The following is a 10,967-nucleotide window of genomic DNA, read 5'->3' on the forward strand; positions in this document are numbered from 1 at the left end:
AATGCTGATTCCATTATTAACAAAATCAAAGAGGTTGAAATCAATAGGCTTAAAGACTTTCATGTTTCTAACCCTGCCTTATTTCTTCCTGTGGACATTAGTCTATGTCGTGACCCGGCATACCACTGCATGGTGTAGTATGCAAGTCGTTGACGTAACACCAATGAAATACTGTTCCACTAGTATTACATCGATCAGAGTGGTACAACAGAAACATATGCGGGTCCAAGGCATGTCTATAGAATAACAACACCGACTCTTTACAGAAGATCAATATAGCATCCTACTTTACAATGAGGTAAAACTGCAAATAAACTCCAGAAGAACGACTCGCAGTCCAATCTTATCACGAACTCTACTATTGAGGATTTGACTAGCTATAGAGGCTATGACTGGGTTCTAGCTAAATAGGAGCTAGGTTTAGGTAGCTAGTTCCCTTCTATTGCTAATCTAGTTTTTCTCTTTGTTGGATGTGGTATTTGACTCTTCTGGCAGGTTCATGTCCCTTGAAGTAGTTGTTGACTCCTCGGCCTTCGAGTTGCACTGTAGATCCTCCTTCGATGCCTCCATATCTAAGCAGGGGATTTAAGGGTGGGATGAGTACGAGCGTACTCAACAAGTTCATTATAGGAAAGAGGTGTTTAATGCACTAGCTACAGCCATAGACAAGAAAGTCATAGGCAATGCAAGTTTTTGTAAACATTTCTTCAAAAGGTTGCTTTTATTCTGAAGAACTATGTCCGTCAGCCTTCACCGGTTTACTAGAACTTCATGGAGTTCCTTTCCGGCCGCATTCACAGTTCCATAACCCGGAACAGGGAGTGGCAGGTCACTGTTTGTTACACTTTGCAGAGGTGTGTTGCTTTACCCATAAGAGATCTTAACCTTGGTGCCAACCGGGCTCGAGTTTCCCGTCCACACTTCCTTGGTGTGAGGCCCGGTATAAGGTCCTAGTCAATATTGCATTCCCCCGCGACCTGGCACACCCACCCTTTGTTGCAATTCCGACCTTGGGTCCTCGCCGGTCTATATCACTTGGATATCTTCCGACCTCGACAACTATCAGGTCGCAGCCATGATACCTTCGCTGACCGTTGCAACCAATCATAGACCACATTACCGTGGGGAATTAGAATGGGATCCCCACCCTCAAGTTGTTCTCGCAAGACACAATTGCTACGGTAAGCGCATACGTTGATGTACGAGAGGAGGAAACACACTTTACTACTCCGTCCCACTCCAGATCTTATGGTTAACACGGGTCTTACGGCACAAGAATCACTGGACGACATTTGTTGTTAATCCTAGATGGATATAAACCCCTTGCAATGGAACCTCCACCATACTCATACCATGGTTCCATTGCCCACCACATAGTCATATTCATAGTTATGAAAATAGCAATTTTGCTTTTCATGCAAGAGTGATAAGTATATTACTTTGCAAGTAATTTGGTAAAAATACTCAAATTGACATGAGAAAGCGATGAACTTTCCTTTCTTGACTGCAAGATTGTGCAGGCAAGGTCTTCGGTACGCAATAACTCCAAATTCTGTAATACCATCATCATCCAGTAAGGATGATATTTAAAAGTTTGGCAAGGATGCAATAATGCATAAGTATGAGATGCAATCGCTCTAAGCGTGACCTAACCCCGATGATTTAGGATTAGTGAGTTGGTATGATTGGTTTAGGGTGTGTTGCACTTTTAGAGTGATTCACAAACAAGGTTCTTATTAAGGTTTGTTTACTTGGTATCATAAATAAGTATGGCAATACATTACAACAATAATATTAATAGCACACATCAATAAGATTTGGTATAATCCTAACATGTAATGAACAGTTGTTGGTTTTAGCACTATATGGCATGGTTAATGATTACTTATCATATACTTCAAAAGAATAACTTTTTAAGAATATTTTCTTTAATAAAGAACAAGTATGATAATTAGGTTTGTGGAGTTCTATGGTTTACTATGGTTTCCAAACTAGTTTCTGGAGTAAAGATTAGATGGATCCCAACAAAGTTGGATTCATCAACATATAGAGCTTGTGTAGTTTTAGTTAAGCATGAGCATCTCAAGAAATTAATTATGCATGGTTGCTATCATGGTTGGTTTCATTCTATTGGTGATAGATAGCTAGGGTTTGTAGGTCCTATTAGGCAGGTTTGAGGCTACTCCTTATTTACTTCAAAAGAATAACTTTTGAAGAACATACTTCTTAAGTAATAAGAAGTATTTTAATTTAGGCTTAGGTTGTCTAGGGTTTTCTATTGGATCTACTAAGTAAGGAATAGTTAGTTCCTAAATAGGATGGTTCATAAATATCTAATATTAGTAGGATTTAGTGGAGTGTGTAATGCAAAATATTGGATAGGGTTGCTAATAGGGTTCCTCATAAGAGTGTGTTGCTAGATCAGGTTGATTAGGGTTAATAACCTCGGGAATAGAAACTAGGGTTAACATATAGGTGTTCCTATTGGATCATCTAGTTTTATTTGGATGAGAATATAAAATACCAATTTTATTAGTGATAGAGCTCCTATATTTTATGTGGACATGAACATGCATTTAGTTGATAATTATGGATCTATGAATGAAAATTAAGTACCATGATCACATGTTATAACCTAGGTTTAGGTTTATAAGCAATGTAGGGTTGACATGATTTAATGGAGTTAGGGTTTGGTTCATGATTGAATTAGGGTTTTAGGGTTTCACATGAACTGGTGAATTTATGATTTTATTCTTAATGGATCTAGGGTTTCCTATTTGTGATACAATTCTTAAGGTAAAACATCAATGATCAAGTTTAAGTTACTAATAACTTTGGATTAAGATAACAATAATGGATTAAGTATTTTATTATTTTTAAAGGATTAATAATTAAGATAATTATTATTCAGGGTTTAAATCCTACTAATAAGGATTTAACAAGATAACTAATAAAGAAAATTAGTTTTAATGTTTTCTTTATTTACTTAATGGTTTTTATTTATTTTAGAAACTTTTCTTAATTATTGAATTTTAACTGAATTTAGAATAAAATAAAGGGCTTAATTAATAATGGTTAAACAATTAAATTTTTATTTAAAATAAAAAAATTATATTATATATTTGTTGGGTAGAGGTTATTTTTATAAGAATTTTGATATCTCATTTATATTTTCTGAGTTATAATGATTTTTTTTATAAATTTGCAAGGTTTCAGATATTAATGAAATTTAAATTTACACGAAATTACTAAAGTTACCCGATTAATCTACCCACATAGTCACTGACTGGTGGGGCTAGACCACGTCAGCTGCCACGTTAGCACGGTGGCCGGCGGGACAGTCGACGATGGTCGCCGGCGATACAGAGTTCCCGTTGGGCTGTGTGTGGGCTCGTTGGAACGAGCACAACGAGGTGATGCTAGTGGTGGTGGCGCCGCTCCCTAATGGTCACCAGAGCGTGGCCGCCGGCGTGGTACTGCGGCGGCGGACACGGTTGATCGGCGCGGCGGCACTACAGGACGCAATCGAGCTAGGCGAGGATGCTGCTAGAATCAGGAGCTCACCAGGAGCACAATGAGCTTGGCGGCGAGGTGAGGGGAGGTCGCAGTCGCCGGAATTGATACGGGGTGGCCTATGGACACCACCTCCTCAAGACCAACAAGCCCTCCTCGTGGTCCAATGACACGAGCTCGAGCCAAAGCTCTACACCAAGAGGTGAATTCGCTCCTCTCTACATATGCCTTTGACACCCCCTTGGATGGCGTGCTACTTCATGCAAATACCCTATGTTCAATCAGGTACATCGACCAAGACGCAAGCCATGGAGACCAAGCCAATGAAGAGAGAGCTGGAAATGATGAAGATGGAGCTACAGCGTCCAGGCCGGAACTTCCGCCCCCAGGACCGGAACTTCCGGCCAGATGCCTCCCAGATGCCTCCCAGATGCCTTCCAGCGCCCAGAGAAATGGATCGAGCCGGAACTTCCGCCCCGAGGGACCGGAACTTCCGCCCACCGGAACTTCCGCCCAAGTTCCGCCCTACTTCCGGAAATGCGCCAAAACAACACTGGATGTTACTGCGAGGAAATGGACCATTTCCGGAACTAGGCCGAAACTTCCGGCCCGACCGGAACTTCCGGCCCACAAGACCGGAACTTCCGCCCCTGACCGGAACTTCCGCCCAAGACGGCCGGAACTTCCGCCCCATCGAACTTCAGCACAACAGCACTTTTCAGTGTGTAACTTACCCCTTCGCCCCCACCTATAAATAGTCTCGTTGGCTCAGATCTAAGATTAGACTTGATGTGAAATTAAAACACGAGCTTTGCTCTTGACCCTTGTGGGAACCCTTCTAGATCTACCATCTACGAAGTTATCAACTCTTCTAGGAAGTCGATCTCTTCCATTCTAGAAATTCTAGTGTTTGGATCTTTTGTTATTTGCAATTCTATCTTTGCGCTCTTTTCCTCTTTGGAACTCTATCGATTTCTATTGCCAATCTTTTGTGAGGGCTTCTACTCCTCGTGAGTCTTTTACCTCGCAATTCTATTGGGTTGGTGTATCGGGCCAACGAAGAACAACCGGTTTGTGTGTGTGCGTTGCATTTGTATCCCCGATCCACCCCGCCTTCCACCGTGTTCTTCGCGTTCCTCCACCTCCCCCCACGAATCCCTTCAAATCCGTGAAGATCGGGCACATCCTTGGGCTTAGCCCTTATCATATGGTATCAAGAGCTCCTTGGTTGCCACGGATTTGACCCCCACAACCCCCAATTCCACCAATTTCGCCCAAAAAATTCCCAATTTTTTTTCCAAAAAATAGCCCCAAATTGGCCTTGGTTGGATCTCGCGATTTGTCGAGTTTTTGGTGGTTTTGGTCCAATAGAAACTTGTCTTTGGTGTTGATCTACAATTCCCCCAACTTCCCACAGCTTCTGGTGCCAAATTTTCCTCGAATTCGAAGGATTTCGGCCCGGATTTCCGCCCAAATCGAAGAACAGCCCGCAGATATGATTGCGACCGGAAGTTCCGCCCGGCCGAACCGGAAGTTCCGTCCGGAACCGGAAGTACCGCCCCTCAGGACCGGAAGTTCCGGCCAGCCGAAATTTTGACAGCATCCTTCGTTTTTCGTTTTGGCACTAACCCCTTGTGTTTTCAAATAATTTTGGTTTCAAAGTATTTTCAAAATCAAACATATCTTGGCTTTCAAGGCTTTCAAATCCTTAATGGATTTGTATTTGAGAAAACAAAACCCTAGAAAAATCTATTTGCAAAATAATGTCCAAGAAGCCATATAAAGTGTTATATGCATAATAATATTTTTGTATTTTGGTTTTGACCAATATTATTTTTATAAAATTATTTGAATCGTGTCGACTTCAATATTAAAATCCATGTTGAAATAAAACTTACGAGAGGTTTCAGTTTCGGTAAAATATTTTAATTGCTTGAGTTCATAATATCCAAATTATGTTTCTAGTTTCGCTAAAAATGGCTATAAAGCCAAGTGCACGAAATCTATTCTTGTATTTCCGTTTGAATAGCAAAATAACCGAAAAACGTCCTAAAACAGTATTCAAGAATTTACAAATTTATTTATGATAATTTGGAGCCTAAATTATAATCTAGATTTTTGAAGAAAAAAAAAGGTGAAACCTACCTCGATCAGGAAAAGCGACCAGGGAACCGACCAGGCCAGCTCAAACGAGCCAACCCAGCTAGCTCCCGCTAACGTGCACGCTCGCGACCGTGCGACTTGCGACGCGAGCCATGCCGACATCAGCACACGCAGCAGCGGGTCGCACACACCGCGCTTTCCTGACAGGCAGGCCCCACCCATTAGCGCGCGTCAGCGTCGTCTTCGTCCAGATTCATCGTGCGAGGACACCGCGAAACTGCCGCGAGGCAGTGATGGCCGCCATCAAACCCCGCCGATTCCTGCCCGTTTCCCCTTCGCCTTGAGCCTATAAAGAGCGCTCCAACCTCCTCGTTCTCTCCGTATCTTTCCCCAGTTCTCCGCCGCCAGGATGTGCGAATCAGAGGTCGCCGTATCGCCATTGCCGACGAACTTAGGCGAAGTTTCCGGTAAGACTAGACTATTCCGTGTTTCCTATTTGTGTCTATTCGTCCTATCTCGTCGAGGCGCATCTCACAGACATTTTCGTTTGCCTCCACGAGCCCCAAACCGACGTATTCTTCCGCGTCTGCATCTTGCCGTCCGCCGGAATTTCAACGACGAGCAACACCGGGAGGCGCACGACTTCGCCGAGGCCACCATCGACTTTCCATCGCGGAGAAGGTCTTCGTGGTCTGCTTCACGGTCGCCATGGACCACGGGAGCGCGGTCATCCTCGCCAATCCTCCACGTCCTGCCACCGGCGGTAATTGCTTCGTGACGTGCTTAAGTTTGTATGCAGTTTAGAGTAGATCAAGCCAAATTCATCTTGGACTGTTAGATCAAGATCTGAGGGTCCACATTATCCATTAACTTAACCTGTTTTGACTACGCCGTGGATGGGACGATCGATCGTATGAGCCAGCTCAAACCTGATCAACAACTTGTAAAATTCATAGCTTGAGTCTCATAACTCCGATTAAATTGATTCTTTTTGCTTTGGATTCGTAATTAAATTATCCACAACATTCATGTAGGAAGTTTTTCCGTCTGAGGAACTTTTTCCGACAATTTTTCGTACAACATTAAAATTTAACCGCTACATGTTTAATCTTGTAAAATTTATAGAAAAATAATTACACATTCAAAGTTGGCAAATAATATACCGCTAGACTCATAAAAATGTTTAGAACACAACTGTGAATTTAAATCTGACTTTCAAGTAATGTTCAAAATATTCAAATTTGAATATGTGAATTTGAGTATTTTGAGATAACTCAAATTCTATAAACCCAAATCAAGTGATTCTTTTTGCAAATGGATCACGTTGATGCCCTCTGTCTACTTGCACAAACACCAAAAATAGTTCAACCCTTTTGCGACTATTTAAATTCAAACATGAGGATTTGAGTATTTTCATTATAGATGCATTTCCTTAATTTCATTTCTGCAAAAGTGAAGCCTATAGTCAAACCCATATATCAAAATTCTTTAGACATATTCATCATGTTCCATGAACATATCTCCACAACATATTATCTTAGTCCATATTATTCGAATAACAATTGAGTTATTTGAGTAAAATTTTAATATCACTAGTTCCTAAATAATCTTTTTCCTTGTGCCATTGGTGAGTGTTGTCACACTCTCCATAATGGTGTGTTGCTTTACGCCATCCGATCCTCATTTGATTCTATCACATTGATCATTCCAATTATTCGTTCCGGTGTAGCAAACAACCCTTGACCATATGCCCTTGTTAATCTTTTCCTCCTAAGCATTTGACTTGGATAATCTTTTCTTTTCTAAGTACATGATCCTTCCAATCTATCAAACCATATCTTGCAAGCCAAACCTCATGCCCCACCTTAGTACCATAGAGCGATGTCCGATTGTTGTTTTGTTTGATTATGTTGCTATGAATGGTGTGTTTATGTTGTGCTATTTTTATCTTATAGTTTGTGCGGAGAGTCACGTGTTTTGATTGAGAGAAAAGGCAATGATCTTCGACTACCAAAAAGGCAAGTGACACACACCAAAAGTCCCAGTTTTAAATCTTGCACCGTATTGTTTTTATAGTAGACATGTCTGGGGTTTATGCTTTTTGCCTGCTATTAAATCCTAGTAGTTTAGCTACACCACTCCTAGACTCCCTTAGCTGCCATTAAATTTAGTTGTTACCTGCTATGCCATGGAAAAAGGTTTTGATAGAGGTTAAGGAAAAACAACTAAGTTTAATGAATTACCTGGGTGAATGGTGGAGTTATGGAGAGGGTGGCTGTATCAGGGGGCAAGACCCTGGTGCTAGTGCACACTTGCGGAAAGTCACCCAGGCTTAAAGAGATTGTAGACAACCTTGCTCATTAGCTTCCCGTACAACCACATGCTACTATGGCTCTGGCTTGACAAAGTATGTTGTATGAACCCGGATCCTAGGGGCCAGGTGGTGGTAGAGGGATACTGTAGGTGGAAAGGGGCCCTTAGGGAATGGTTCGGGTGATTACACGCAGAAGGTCTCGGCCACGGTCTGCACCTGTCCTCTGAGCAAAATGTGCGTCGAGGTAGAAGGATTGACCTGGCCATGTGGGTAAAGGTGTACAACCTCTCGAGAGTGTAAAAATCTAAGTACTTAGCCGTGTCCCCGGTTATGGACAACTTGAGCGAACTGACAAGTCACTTGTTCGAAGATCTCCTCATCCCAATTTCTTAAAATAAAAATTTTGTGGATGAACAAGGGTAGGAAGGTACATTGGGGCTTTACCAATGTTACTGTTAATTGGTACATTGGGGATTTACCAATGTTACTGTTAATTAGATTGAAAGAAAATGTTTTGATAAATGATAGGAAAAATTTGGCTTTATGCAATATGCCTGACCTCTACCAGCCAAATGTACACTTAAGTGTTAGTTTGCCATTTGAGTCCACTATAGTGTCATCTTGTCAATACAATTCAAATGTATTGACCATTCGTGGCTGTAACTTTTCATGTTGCAGATGTTTTGAAAAAGACGAGTGAGTTACGATGGTTAGGGTTACGAGTCTATCCTCAACATGCTCGCCTGTGGCACATGAAGACGAAGGACTCCATGTTGTCTATGTTTATTCGTTGTGAAACTCTGATGATATGCTAGCCTTGTGCTATGCAATTTGTAATCATTTATGTAAATTCTGGATCATACGATGTAATAAAGACCTTTGTTTCTTGGTATTACATCTTGTACTGTGTGTGCTAGCGATCGATCCAGGGACTAGCACAGATACACACAGAGATCGTCACCTTAAAAGGTGAGGTCGCTACAGTTTGTGTGCCATTTCAGCTACCACAAAGCTTCCGCAACATCGACAACGACGACGGCACCCCGAGGATCCAAGCGGTTCATTTGACACCTTCCACCATAGCAAGTTCAAGATCGTCGGCCACCATCCAAGTGGTATAACTTGCTCCCTAACTTGTAGCCCTAGCTTCCTTTGCGTACCTTTCCTATCGAGAGTGGCTTTCTAGTGTTGCGAAGCATTGCGCAAGCGTCCCGACCGTGACGGTGTGCGTGTGTTGAACAAAGCTACGAAGCAAGCTCGTTGTGAAAAGATAAGCAAAAGAAGTGTGACATACTTACATAGATAGTAGTATCCTTGCATAGTGAGAAAAAGAAAGAAAAATACAAAAAGAAAAAAGTGTGTGAGTGACACCTATACACAAAAGAGTCCAAAGCTTCTAAGCAAAAGAGAGAAAAGAGAAGAGAGGCGTCTTGCGCAAATCTTGTTGCTTCTCAATTTTGCAACCAAGCCACGGTCTCTCTTGCGTTAGCGTGACACCGAGCTAGTAGTATTCGTTAGGACCAATTTTGTTCGTGCTCATTTTCCCGTCACGCTAACCCCATTTTGTCCCACGCGTGTGTTCCACCTTGTGTATGCCTTTTGTGATCACCGCTTTTGACTTGTGACTTTTGGATCTTACCCACTTTTGACAATAGACTCTTCGTTTGGTTCTTCCATTTGGCTTTCCACATCCATACCTAACACCATATAGAGTTTTTGTTTTGTGTGTGTGCATACATATCGGTTGTCCTCCGACTTGAAACACCTTTTCGATTTTGGTTTGTGAGTTTTGACCTTTTGGTAGTTTTCTTTCCACCATATATACACCAATCCTAGAGACTAACATGGATAGTGAGGATGAACCTACGGAGGACGACATGGAGTACGATGAGGGTGATAGCTCCGCAAGCACCGCGGATATGGAGGACCATGTGGAGCTCGACACCGACAATGGCTCCGCAAGCATTGGCGACATGACCGACATCGAGCATCTCTACACCGACCATGACTCGCCAAGCATGGACAACATGGTGGACCACCACTCCGAGCTCGACTACAACATCGACGACATGGTGGAGCACTACCTCGAATACGACTACGACACCATGATGGAGCACCGCACCGAGCACTACCTCGACTACGACTATGACACCATGATGGAGCACCGCACCGAGCACTACCTCGACGATGACACCGACACGATGGTGGAACCGAGCTTCGACACCACCTTGCACAAGAATGGTGCCTACAAGTTCCCCATCTTGGCCAATGGAACTACTTATGAAGGTAGCGGACCTTCAAGACGGCGCCACCATGAGAGTGCTTACGCACATGATCATCTACATCGAGCTCATCCTTTGGAACAACAAGAGCGTCCCCGCCATGATCGCCATCGACACTCTCCTCCGAGCTCAAGAAGGCGCCACAAGCAAAGTGCCAAGCTACATGAACCATCATCTAGGCATGTTGAGGATCGTCATCGACACACGTCACCTCATGATCGTCGTCGACCATCACCACCTCATGACCGCCATCGACATGTGTCACCACATAATCATCACCGACACAAGTCAACTCATGGACACCATCGACATGCGTCACCACATGATCATCGCCGACACAAGTCACCTCATGTTCGCCATCGACCAACACCTCCCAAGGATCTTTGACGACACCCCCCAAGACATGGTGATGATGCAAGAAGACGAGAGCCTCGACATGAAGCGGACAAGGCTACAAAGAACAACAACACCAACCATATGGTGTCCACAAAGCCTAGCGCCACCACCAAAATGGCATCTCCAAGACCGCCTACACATGAGAAGATCTCTAATGGTGCGAGACAAGACGCTACATCAACAAGGACGATGGTGGAAAGTGCAAATAAAGAGGAACAACCTATCATGGTGCTTCCCCCTCCTACTGCCACCACCACAATGGCACCTACAAGAAGCTCAAGCCCCAAGAGGAAGACCGTGGAGTCTACACTTCAAGATGAAGGACGATCTACGCATCTTTATGCCAACATGACAATGGT

Source organism: Lolium perenne, chromosome 5, assembly GCF_019359855.2.
Source record: "Lolium perenne isolate Kyuss_39 chromosome 5, Kyuss_2.0, whole genome shotgun sequence".
NCBI classification, from domain to species: Eukaryota; Viridiplantae; Streptophyta; class Magnoliopsida; order Poales; family Poaceae; genus Lolium; species Lolium perenne.